Raw genomic sequence first — 12,947 nt, forward strand, 5'->3', positions numbered from 1 at the left:
TGCGCGGGTGGCGGAGCCGCCAGGCTGCCCGAGGCAGCCGTGTGAGCGCCAGGCTGGTGAAAGAGGGGAGCCGAGGGCCCGGGCTGGCACAGCCACGGCGCTACCGTGTACGCAGTTTTCGTCTGCCTCCTTTTGGTGACCGGATTTGTCGCAACATGCCTACTGTGGTGCCTTGATCCAAGACTGCCTGTGCCCCGCTTTCCCGGTGTCGTGGGAGCCTGCAGCATCCCCTTACAAAACACAACCGTGGTGAGGGTCAGGGATGGGGAGAGGGACGAGAGCCAGGGAAGCAGCACCCTTGCTTCCTCGGCACCCCGTATCGTTCTCTTTTGAGGAATCTTAGGTATGATCCTTGCAGGGTAAGAGGACTAAAAAGACCTGAATTTTCAGTAGAATAGACCTTCCTTAAATTCTGCTAAGCTCTTGTGCCGGATGAGTTGAGATGATCTTCAATGTTGCTAATATCTAGAATGAACAAAATACTAATTTACTTCTGAGGTAGTGAGGTTTTTCATACCTTCAGTATTCGGATTAGTCTGGGATTAGTTAATTTTGCTTCTCAATTCTCTCCTCGAGTAGGCTGTTTTGGTAGAGCCAGCGGTAGGCTGTGGCTCGGGCAGCAATCCAGTAAGCTCATTGTGCTCCGTCCCGCCGAAGGAGTGCTAGAATAGGATGCCTCAGCAGTTGACAGCCCAGAATCTAAACCAAAGCCCATTTTATCAGCCATTTAAGATAATCTAGCAGTGACTGAGGTGGGACACTGGTAAGTCACTGCAGTTGGACCGGGGCTGACCTGTCAAGGTATGTTACTGTCCAGCTGTGCAGATCCTGATGGCAACCAGATCTCAGCGGGTCCCAGATCACAACAGGTTTTCTAAGTACACCTGCAGCAGAGGATAATGATCATTTTGCCTAATTATAGTTTGGTATACTCAGTTACCATTAGCTTGGTGTAACCAGTTATGATTAGCTTTGTTCTGTGGCAGAACAAAAAGCCATACTTCTTGCTTCCATTACTCTGTAAGCAAATGGCACAACCGATCCTAACTAATGGTACATTGCACGCTTCAAAGTACTCATTAGCCACAAATCCCATGACACGTATCCACTGGATGGTAAATTTAGCCACTGCCTTCCTCTGCTACCTGCAAGTATTTTTGTCCTTTCATGAACTCTTTTCTAAAAATCTCAAGAGTTGGATTAATACATAAGTAGGGATAGAGCATGCTCAGAATTTTTACACTTATTTCCAGATACTATTAGAAATCCACAGGTCACAGGCACTTATGGATCAAATATTCTCACATTAAAGTACTTCAAAATTCGTGGCTGATTTGTGTGTAAATTGCACACAGAGCCGTACTGCCTGTCAATATGTTATCAAGCTGAGAGCAAACGGCATTCTGTGCTTTGAAGACTGATAGCTCTTGTAGCCCTTCTGTTACACCCCCCATCATCCCATTTAAATTAAGAACTTTATTGACCCCTAGGAACTCCACAACAGATTCCTTCCCCAGGCAAGACAAGGGATCCCAGCTGACCAAGCAGTAAGGCGAATGCTTTCTTCATTATTATTGTAGAAGTCCAAAAAATCCAGAGTATGTTCCTTGATTCTTAGAATGTATCACTGCAGGAATCACTCCTAATCACGATTAACTAGGAGTCATTTATTAGACTCATCAAGGGCCAGCAACTTGAAAGTCAATGGCACCATGGCAATTGCCCCTGCCTAGGATGTGGCTGTACCAACCAGAAACATCTATAACAAAATAAATTAGCTACAGCAATTTTACTTCTTGTTTTCCAGCAATCAAATAAAATGGCAAATAGACCCTTAGTTTTGTTTTTCTGCCATCACTACTTCTCTGTTTCCTTCTACTGAGGCTGCTGGAAACAAAATTAAACTATGAAACTATTTGTATGGTCATTTCATCATCTCCCTGGGAGAAAAACTATATGTATGCCTATACACACACGTGTGCACATGTAGATCTCCCTCTCTCTCTCTCTCTCTCAATAAAAATTATTTTCTTGCCATGAAAAAAGACCTTCCCCACTAGTCTTGTGTGTAACTGTATAGAAGTTATATAGCATATTATAGTTCATTTAGGCTATGGGTAAGATGTTTATTACAGGTGAGCAGATTATTAACTATTAGTAATGATAATAGATACACGATTAATAACATCAACAGTGAAGGCTATTAGTTCCACATCTACCACAACTACAATAGAAATAACAACCACTTTCTCCCATTCTTTACATTATATACTTTCATTTTATTCATTAATTCACAAATTAAATTTTAATAAGAATCTCTCAAAAGTATCTCTCAAGTGTGTGCTGGCATATCACTAATAGCCATTAATGTGTTTTTCTTTGCCCTTTGTATCTGTTGCGATCTGAAATACCAGACAGATCCAGTACCTGGTGTTCTTTATATGATTATACCAGAAGTGAATTTGCCCCGCATGCCTGCTTAATTCAACATGTCCAAGCTGGTGCCTCACCTGCTCTCTTTACACTTTGATTGCCCCATATCACTGATGTTTCCACTCTGCAACATGTGTCTTTCAGCCACTAATTTTTATCAAGATGTCTTAAAGAGCTGCTAAGGCGTTTGCCTTTTCAACATTACATCTGTGTCCCTCAGGGTTTAGTTAGGCTTTGAGGCAGAAAAGGCTATTACATAATTTATTTTTACCCATGCTCTTTTTTTTTTTTTTTTTCCTGGGAGAGAGGGTTGTGGGAGGATCCTCACAGGGGTTCATACCCTCCTTCCATTGCTGCCTCATCAGTTCTGCTCCTGAGACGGTTCCCTGGGCAAAACTCGGAGAAAGCAGCTCATGAAGAGGCAGCCTTTCCACAGGTGAGGGCAGGAGCTAAGTGCAGCAGGCTAACCAGTGATGAACAGGGAAGAAGTGACAAGAGCACTCTCATGATGGAGAGACTGAGAAGGATGTGGTTTCATAAAAATCAAGAGTGCTTGGGATCAGGCCAGTTAGAAAGAAGCAGTGCGCACTGAAGCCCAGAGCACCTGCTCTCCGTGAAAAGTGCAAAGATGAGAAAAAAGAAAAAGATTCCCTTCAACGAGAAGCAAACCTATGCAGGATAATACATCAAACCTAAGCTTAATATGTGGCTGTGTCTACATTTGTGCCTATGGACAGTACTACGAACATATGTTTTGTTACATCATAAATTTTCTGGGGCAAGTACCGTCTGTATTTGCACAGGCTCAGAGTCTGACTGGCAGCTGCAGGAGTCACCTCAACAGGCAAGCCAGGTACCTGTCTTGGTGTGATTCGGGATGCAAGAAATGATGTCCAACAAAACTGTGAAAGGCCTAGACCTTATGCACAGCATCATGACTGCATGAATAGCAGCTTCAATGAGAACCGCTGTAATTAATTCTTGTAATTGAAATATGAAGTCTCTGGCATTATATGGGAAATTCTGCTCTTTGGGCTTTTTTGTTGCTTTCTCTTTCTGGCAGAACTGGAGTAGAGCTGAGCATTTCTTGCAATTCCAAATCCAGAGTCAGTAGCCAAGGAGGGCTGTGAAGCGGGGAGATCCGGAAGGTAATAGGGCTCCCTGTCATATGGCATTTGCTCAGGAAGAGTTATTTCTACAGACACAGTGATTATATCAGAAAAACTCTGCTTTTAGCTTCCTTGCGGAATTTAGGTAGGCCTAAACAAAATCAACACATTGTGCGTATGAATCAATAACAACCCAAAACCAACTCATCAGAAGATAGCAATCTTCTAGAAATGTCTAAATATTCCTGCTCTATTATTTTGTGCCCAGTGATATACTTCTCAACCAGCAGGACAAGTGAGACACACGTAGAATAAAATGAGAAAAAACACTGGAAAGTTTAGCAGTTTTTGTGGTCTAGATGTTTCTACACAAAAAAGAATCACTTAACCCGCAAATAGCTGCAAATGCATGTGATGGAGGTTACTGCTGTATAAAAACAGTAGCTGTGCAAAGAAGGAAGCCCATGGTACCTCCACAGATTGTAGGCGTTCACAGACACATTCAACACTGGAGACCTGCGAGGTAAGGCTTGATTTCTCCTGGGCAAATGGAAGCAGGAGCTTATGAAACCAGAGAGAAAATTCAGTTGCTACAAATCTGTCTTGAGGAAGGAAGGCAGAAGCTCAGCTGGCAGCATCCCTGCTGAGTCAGAAGGTGATGTCTGTGCTTCAGTACCAGTTATTGATAGACTGGTAGCTAAACTTGTACAGGACTCACTGACCGTCCTAGTGTTTGCCCACAGGACATTTTTCAGCTTGTGCTGAGTTTCACAGTGCTACAACACCTTGTAGTTAGCTAATTTAAGGCCAGGTAAGTCCTTCCCACATAAAAACTGCAGAGCTAGTGAAGCTCCCACAACATGTAATGAACTATTGCTAAAGAAGTTCTGCCTTCAGCAGCCTTAAATGTGGGGTAATTATTAAGCATGCCTGTTAAAACTGTTTAGTGCAGAGTGGTCACAGTGTAAAAAAACCCTCTCAGTAGCTATGCCAACTAATGCAAATTAATTCCGTACGTTGTATTTGCAAGCAATCATTTTCCTGGAAGCAGGGAAAAGAGCTGTTCCTTTGGGTCAAGCTACTAAAGATCTATTGCAAGGTAGCTGGGTATTGAATCATTGAAGAAGACAACTAAAAGAGCTGGAACATGGAGCATATGGGTGTAAAACTCCCCAGTAAATGTCTTTGTACAGTACCACTTCAAGTCAAAGTCTATATAGGAAATAAAAAAGCACCAATACAAGAGGGCAGTGCTCTGAAACAGTGGCCTCCAAACTTTTTTGAGTGTGCACCCCTGATATATGTGTATTTATTTATTTTTAAGCCAGTGAAATTCTAGTATTTTATTCTGGCACCACAATGGACCATCTTGTTCATCCCTGGAGTGCATGCACCCCACTTTGGAGACCACTGCTCTAAAGTTTAGCTGTGAGTGGTAGGCAGCTGATAAGTGTGTTTGGAAGTGGGGTAGCCTGGGCAACCTCCAGAGTATCTGGAAGAACAGAGACCCCCATCATCTTTTCTACCATTAACAGAAATGTAAACAGTTATAGTGCTTGCTTTCTGCTTTCCTAGAAATCCACATTCTGTTAGCTAACTCAGTCTCCCTAATACTTTGAGACTTGACATAGACAGCATCAACATTATCTTCTCCATACGAACAGCCACCATCGAAATGTAATCAAATTGTAGTTACTCTGTTTTAAGAAATTGTCTCCCTGCTGAGAACGCTAAGGACATCTTCTTTAATGGTGATTATATTTCTTTTGTCCCTTTTGAAGTACAACAGTGATGTTCTCGCACAAAGTGGTGTTCTGAGAAACTGCAGAACGAATAATGTGTGGGTTAGTGTTTTAGCTTGTGACCATCCCAGCACTGAGTGCTGAAGTCTTTGAGTTAGATATAAAACACCCCTGACATCAGCATTTCACATTGATCCTCCACCCATCCCCTTGGCTTGTGTGAGGCTCATTACAAGGCACCTAGTGTTCCTGGCTTTGGCAGGAGACCAAGCTGGTCTGTACTGACAAGGCTGACAGACTTTAGGGCATACAATGAAACACGAGAGAGTGAGAATTAGCCTCCCAAATCTGAGGATCAGGATCACTTTCCTTCATGACTTTCCCGAGGTTACAAAGGAGGCAGGTGAGGAAACAGGGAACTGAGCCCTGTCAGCACAGCCCTGGTGAGCCAAGGGGCAACTGCAGAAGCAAGCAGCCTGCAGGGATCATGGGGAGACATTTACACCTGTGTCTCTGCTGAAGCTGGTGAATATGAGGACCTTGATGTGGGTCCGTAACAGGCAGGAGGAGTGCCAGGGTCTGGCTGGAAGCAGAACCAGGTTTCTCTTACCCTTGTTGCTTGGCTCCATTCTGGAAGTCCCCATCCTGTATATCCAACCTCTGATTGCTCCATCCCATCCCTCCACCTCTGATCCATCCACCCTCTCATGTGGGTACTGAGACCAGCTGAAATTCCTTTTCCTGCCTGGCCCTGAGCAGAATCTTGGTTCTGAGTGCAACCTGCCTGCATACAGGCTTGGCAGACCAGATCCAGCCAGTGGATTTCAGCTCCAATTTCTGCTCCATCTTTTTGTGAAAAGAAAAAAAACCCAACCAAACAACAAACACCAGTACCACTAATAGAATAGCAGTTATATTAGTCTAAAATCCTACAGAGTTTGCTAAAGTGTGTCATCCTCAGAATGGTTTGTAAACACTAGACTGTACAATTCATAGCAGTCACCAACTTGTCCATTACATACATTTGTCAGAATTAAACATGTATGAAAAAGTTATCCTCGGTTAAAAGCTGCAGGCTTTTTCATTAGGAGCTGACACTTTATATATTTCTCATAAAAACTCTGGCATCTCCCACCTTTTTGGCACTAGTTTCTCTCTGTTATAATGTTCTTGTGTGCTATAGATGATAAAAGAGATGGCTGCGTTTCAGCCGGATGCTTTTGAAGCACCAGTGGGTGATCTGCAATGAGATGATTACCTGTCAAACAGTTGATCCAATTTGTCATGCTCTATTGGGATTTTTATAAATGTGAAGGAGGCAAAAAAGGGATTTGCGTAGAGTCAGAAATTGATCCAAACTTTCCTTCCCCCAACACACTGAAGAGAACTCTGAACACTTCAGATTTTTTTTTTTTTTTTTTTAAATGAGAGAAGACGAAGCTATAAATCTCAAAACAAGATTCATACACAGATTTGAACCGTGATGGAGCTCAGTCAGGATATTTGGCTCTAGGCTTTGGGTCATCCAATTACAGGAGTAAAAAATTCACCGTAACATTTAAAATTCAGATCTTTTTAATGTTTTGTGACATGGAAAGTAATTTTGACTTGGGGTTTTTACTACAGAATAGGTTGAGTTTACTTTTGTCTATGTTTTTATAAGTGCATTTTCTTCCACAAGCTCTGCCTGGGGACAGGACCCTTGCTCCTGAAAGTTTTCAAGGAGGAGGAAGGAATGGAGTATGTCTCTAAGTAATCTAGCAGGGTGAGAGGGAATGTGTTGGTAAGATTTCACATACATTTGGACAAGCATCTGCACTTTTTGATGATTATCTGAAGCACTGTTCCAAACTTTTGGAAAGATGTTTGGTACTTATTAACATCCATGAAATACTATTCCCTATTGTGTGAGAATCTGGATTAAAATAATTGTACAAAATCTAATGGTGTCATGACACAGTTGTTAGATTTTCTGTGAGAATTAGAAAAAAGTCCTCACAGCCTATTATTGATCTAAAGCAAAGCCTTCACAATCATTTAAATCTTTTTCCTATTTTCTGTTACTTTCTGAAGATTATTCTTTTAAAATCAATTTGAAGCTGACTTTACACAGCTGCACAAAATCTGAGTACTTGGTGTGGTTGCCTTGTTTAGACTTACCCTGCGTGAGAGCTGTGAATAATGTTCCTGTCAATCTGCTCCACCAAACCAAGCGTTTCTCAAACATCTGGAAACCTTTAATTCCTTCTTGACCAACCTAACAGCCTTCTGTGGGGCAGCTTTCTAAAGGCCATCAAAACCAGCACCATCTCCTAATCTCCTGGCGAGATTAATTTCCATAAATGGGACAGGTACCTGCATTCAGAAACCACCTGCCTTAGGAGATGTCGGTTACATCCACCGTGTCCAACATTTTCCATGGCTAACCATTTTTTATTATCTGCTAAGGAGTGATGTTGGCAGCACTTTCTTGTGATGTCGCTAGAAGAGCAGTAGGAATGATTTAAAAGCCAGGAGCTTTGAGTTATTGTTTAAGGTGCTTGATTAGCTAGGTACTGTATTCTCCTCACATTTGTCTACAAGAAAAGATGCATTTATGGGAAGTTTTCCAGATCTCTCTTCATTAAAGTGAAGAGGTCACATTTTATTTGCTGCTAAATAAAATAGTATATTACATTGCAGATTATTATACCTAAATGTGTGTGCTTGGACAATACTTCACAGAAGGCAAGTCAAGTGCAGAGCTGTAATTTTTTTCATCTTGAGAGACATCTTGGCTCTGAAAAGACCTTTTCTCTCCAAATGTTAAAGGTTTTGTGGAACACTTCTAATCTTGAATTCTCTATATCATAATTTCAAATGCTTTCTGTTGACTGTTCAAACATAAATCAAAGCAGACCAGGGCAAATTTTGTCTAGCAAAGCCCTGGAAAAGTCCTACTGGATTAGAGCTTTAAAGGAGACATATTTGGTTTAGTATTTTTGACTTTCATGTGTACTTCTGCCTCTTGAGTTTAACAGCTCCAGCTGTGTGTCCAGGGTGCAATTAAACAGTCTAAAAGGTGTTGTGACTTAAGCATTGATCTCACACTTTGGGAGTTAAAAAAATGAGTTCTCTCCTTTGGCACAAAAAAAGTCATACATGAAACACCTCTGTCCCATATTTTAGGAATATTAGATAGCATAGCTTCACTTTGTATAAATAATTAAAGATTACAGAATAGGTAGCAATCAGAAAAATTGTTGAACCCAAAGGGACAGGTGGAACAGGTTAGTGAAAAAGTAAACTGCCTGGCCATATCTGCAGGAGCTCAAACATTTCAGCTAACCCTAACATTTTTTTTCATGGTTTTACCCCAAAGGGTTTGAGCCCAGACCACAAAGAATAGTCTCCATCTACCTTGCATTTGGAACTGGTGCCACATGTATATGGCACAGGTCCTGATGCTTGTTTGGTAATTCATTTATAAGCGTCATGTTTCTGTGGCACTGATAACTTGTATTTGATTTATTTTTGCAGTTAGCTTGCAGTTGTCATGCAAGGTCCAGCACAGAAATCAGTTTCATTCCCTGTTGTTCTTACATCTGATCTAATATCGGATAGAGATTTGTAAAAAATTATTGCTCTCCTTACTAAAATGGAATGGAACAATGAGGTGTGTTTTAAAAATAGCAGCTTCATAGAATTAGAGAGTCATAGGGATGAAAAGGCCTTGAAAGGTCATCTAGTCAACTATGTGCCCTCTCCTCAAAAGTTACAGAATACAGATCTTTCTCTTTTTGTGTTTCCCCTCATGCACCTCTTCTTTGGCAAAACAACATAAAAAGCAATTACACATGCTATTTAAGCAAACCAGTTCATTTTTTAGGCTAGGTTTATATGCCAAAAAGGAAGAGAAAGGACCAGAGTGATGGAGAGATTACGTGAAACATTTAAGTGATAGTTTATTTGCTGCTCAAATGCTACCTCAGCTGTACCTTGGCATAGGGATCTGCAACTCATCGCATGTGGGATATTAATTTTAGCATGCTTACAGACATGAATGAGACTGACAGCTTGGTGGCACTGGAAAGATCTGGTTCCTCAAAGGTTTGTATGTAGGTTACAAAAAAGATTTCTCTTAAGCCTCTTCCTTTTTGCTGATATCAGTGTCATGGTGTTCCTGTAATTCTGTCCACTTACTAATAACGTTATTTAGCCTGCAAATAACTAGCTACGCAATGCAGTTCACTGTATTTTTTTTCCAGCAGCTGTAATTGTTATTTGAGATTATTTTGGAGGCCATACAAACTTAGGAGGTGAAGTGAAATGGTGGCAAGGTGCAGGATCTGCCAAAAGGGAACCAGCTGCCAGACTTGCAGTCTTGGGACTGCTAATGTGCAAGTCAAGGCTAAAGCACAGCTGAACTGCTTGGTACTGTGGGACTTCATAATCCTGTGGAAGATCAGTTATGAAATCATGTCTTTGGGTATTTGGGGGAATTTAAAATGTTATTTATCCTAGAGACTACAGAAACTGGTATTTCATATATAGGTCTTCTTTTACGTATGCAACTGGAAGTTTTAGCAGCTGCTAAGGTCCAGATTGCATTCACTTAACTTCAATTCTAGGTGCCCAGAAATAACCACTTACACCACCTGTATCATGCACTATAGTTCTCATGAGCCTAATCACAATACCCCTTGTTACTTCTTTCTTTTCCTTTCTCTCCAGCATGCACCTTCCCCCACATATCAAGTTCACTCTACAGTCTCATATTTCAATTGCCCTGGTTTGAGGAAATGTCGTGTTGTGTTGGAGCCTAAGAATAGAAGGTGCTCATCAGTCAACATTTTTATAGTGTGCTAATCGTCACCGCAGTGAGCTGATTTGGTACTCTGGGTTTTGACCACTGCCTTGGTCAATCACTGAGCAGCTCTATTCATCATCTACCCATTCTTATGGATTTGTTTCCATCATGGCCACCTAGATTAGAAAGAGAGAAGGGAAAAGATGACAAGAATCATCAAAATCCATGTCTCCAGTAAAAAGTATTCAACACAGTCTGAATCTGCTGAAAATAACCTACGTTAAAAAAGAACACAAGTTCCCCCCTAAAAAATCCAGCCTGGACTATGAATAAATATATACTATGAATAGATGAGGAAATCTGATTTTATCAAATAGAAGTTTTGTTTCTAAAAAAAAGTCCCTACTTATTAGAAGAATGGTTTTCTTTCCTCAAAGGCATTCATGGATGTAAAAGATGGATTTTCTGTGTGTTGACATCCTGTACAAAAATGAACTTTGGATACAGAACTTTAGTGCTTATCCCTGTTCATTGTTACTGTAATTAAGAACCAGCAGTATTACTCTGATTATACATTAAGTTACTGCCATAAAGAACACGTATCCCATTTGTATTGTGAAAAATAATGTAATAAATATGTTGGACAAAAGCATTAAGATTCTGATACACTAATGCTCTCACATTCTTTTATGAATACCTCAACTACTTTTGACAAGAAAGAATAAGTATACTTAATAAATAAGTACGTATCAGGCAAAAATATACATAGCCATATATATGTATAAAGTGTATATGAAAAAAGTAAGAATACAGATTCAGAGATTGTGTCCCAACCCATTTCTCCACAGCTACAACCTCCCACGAAGTATCATTTTTTTCTAGTTAACCTTGGTTTCCTAGCTGCACTGAGGAGATCTGACATGCATGCCGCATGGAAAGGCTTTCCCTTGCTGAGTGCCAAAATTTTGTTCTATCTTATCAGACTATGTAATGATTATTAGGAGCACCCAGTAACAGGAGTATTTTCCTCCCTAGTGGATTGCTATCAGTAAATTGGTCCTTTCTCACTGGTCTCTACGTTTGACCGGCCACATTTCACAGGAAATAAAGTCAATCAGATTCCAACAAATTTGCTCAGTTCTGAGAAAAATCCTTGCCATAGTATGCAGGTCCTTTTCTGGGATGTTTGGCAATAGCACAAGTATATCCCAGACCTGAGTGAGCTGTCTTACCAGTCTGAGGGTGGGTCTGCCCAAGCCAAAGTTAGTGTCCATAAAGTCAAGGCTACTGTCCCACAGGGCAATGTCCATTTGAATAAGGGTAATTCTACATTTTAAAGGAATAATGGCAAATTCACAAATGAAAGTACAACCTTTGTGAAGGGAGGTGCATTTATGTCCAAGATTTAACTGAAAAATATGGGAAAAGGAAGATAAGGACTTTAGTGAAGAAAATGAAAGGGAAAAAATCAGAGCATGACCTAGTCAGGTCTAGCTCTATTATGAAACATAAAATATTGTGCCCCATCCACAGAATCATCATAAAAGCCTGGCTTGAAAGGGATGTCTGGAGGTGATAGTCCACGTCCTGCCTGAGGCCAGGGTAACTTCAGCATGCGATGAGGTTTCTCAGAGCCTTGTCCAGCCAGTACTGAAGCTCTTCACAGATGGAGATTCCTATGAGGGACTCACCTTTCTAGTTCACTTTTTCTCTTACCTCATTTTAAAAGATTATTTATTGAAATATTTTGGCATCAAGCTTCTAAGTATTTCTTTCAAAAGGCTCTTAGTTGAGAGTTGTTTCAGAGGTCTCACAAATGTAAGCTGTTCATTTTGTGTTTATGAAACCTGGTGGCAGAGAGGTCTGTGGGCTGATTGCACATTCTGCTTCAGCGGCAGGAACTGGAATGCGTAAGCCCCAGTCTTGGCTTGGTAGCTCATCCTAGCTTTTAAACAGTTCTTTTTCCCAAGGGGCAAGGGCCAAGAAGAACAATTTTTAATGTCAAGGAAAAGTGTTTCAAATAGGAATAATTATATTCCTCCTTGAGGAAGAATAAGAAGATCTGTCCTCATCCTGCAAATATTCCTGTGCTTAAATGTTAACACAAGGACTACCACTACCTTTTGTAACCCGTTCATTGTGATGGGATTTCACATTTGTCTACATCTAAGTGTGCTAGGAAGTGTTCACAAACCCCAGGTATTAGTACTGGAGATTTCTGGAATTCCTTGTGCCATGGTGCCCTGAGCTGGGGGAGACGGAAGGAAGAGGCACACTGAGGGTCTGTGCCCAAGACAGGCACCACAATTTTAAACCTAAAGGGAGCCCAGTCCAAAAAGGAGTGTCCTGTGTCACAGTCAGAGGAACCTGGATGTTCATCCATGGTTTCTTGGCACATTGCAGAGATGCCGCTACTTCTCTGGGGCTGTTGAAACCTGAAAATGTTGTAGAGCCCTCAACGAGGGCAATGAAGGGCTAAAGAGTGTAACAACTTTAGCCCTGGTGGTGTTCTTTTGGTGGCACAAACTCTCCTGGAGTTCCCCACAAGCTGTGACAGCTGTGATGCTTCCTGAAATGCCACGGAGCTGTAACGGGAGGATGCAGCATGATGCTGCTCTGTGTTGCTGATTTATAGTCTAGAATGAAATATTTTAATTAAATTATTTTGGAATGAAAATATGATAATTTTCAGTAGACAACAGAGTAATTGGACATTAGAGGAGGAAAATGAACTGTGACTGGGGCAGCAGTTTAGTACTGCAGGAAAATTGCAGTAATCCTAATGAGGTGCTAAAAAGCAAAATGAAAGCAGTCCCAGTCAGATAGTTGATTTAAAAACGCAGTTGCTTTAGGGCTTTCATGTAAAATGTATCA

The sequence above is a fragment of the Egretta garzetta genome, unplaced genomic scaffold (genome assembly GCF_000687185.1).
Source record: "Egretta garzetta isolate BGI_Z169 unplaced genomic scaffold, ASM68718v1 scaffold268, whole genome shotgun sequence".
In the NCBI taxonomy this organism is placed as follows: Eukaryota; Metazoa; Chordata; class Aves; order Pelecaniformes; family Ardeidae; genus Egretta; species Egretta garzetta.